Raw genomic sequence first — 573 nt, 5'->3', positions numbered from 1 at the left:
TATGTCACAGCGACTGCCTACCAAGATGGCTGTCAGTTACACAGTGTGACGTCACATGAGAACGACGTGTACGTACTTTGTGGATAACATCTGTACATTTCCTGTTGTGATTTCCACGACCGCATCCTCGGCCAGCCTCCTCCCAGTTGACTGCACGGGTTTGAGAAAAGCTGCTCCACCTCTGGGTTTCCTGCGCAGCGTTTCTGGACGGCGTGGCGGACCGCCTGAGCCCAGCTCCTCCTGAAGGGACGGCGTGCCGGACCGTCCCTTCAGGAGGAGCTGGGCCTCCTGAAGGGACGGCGTGGCGGACCGTCCCTTCAGGAGGAGCTGGGCCTCCTGAAGGGACGGCGTGCCGGACCGTCCCTTCAGGAGGAGTGGGCCTCCTGAGCCCAGCTCCTCCTGAAGGGACGGCGTGGCGGACCGTCCCTTCAGGAGGAGCTGGGCCTCCTGAGCCCAGCTCCTCTGAGTCCTGCAGCGGTCTGCCTCCCTGCGCTAACCGCTAGCAGATGTCCCGTTGTGACCACTTACAGCTAACTAGGCCTCTGGCGTCCACAGAGCAGAAATCTGCCCGTT

The sequence above is a fragment of the Poecilia reticulata genome, chromosome 11 (genome assembly GCF_904066995.2).
Source record: "Poecilia reticulata chromosome 11, P_reticulata-male-v2, whole genome shotgun sequence".
Taxonomy (NCBI): domain Eukaryota; kingdom Metazoa; phylum Chordata; class Actinopteri; order Cyprinodontiformes; family Poeciliidae; genus Poecilia; species Poecilia reticulata.
Note: the sequence above shows the minus strand (reverse complement) of the source record.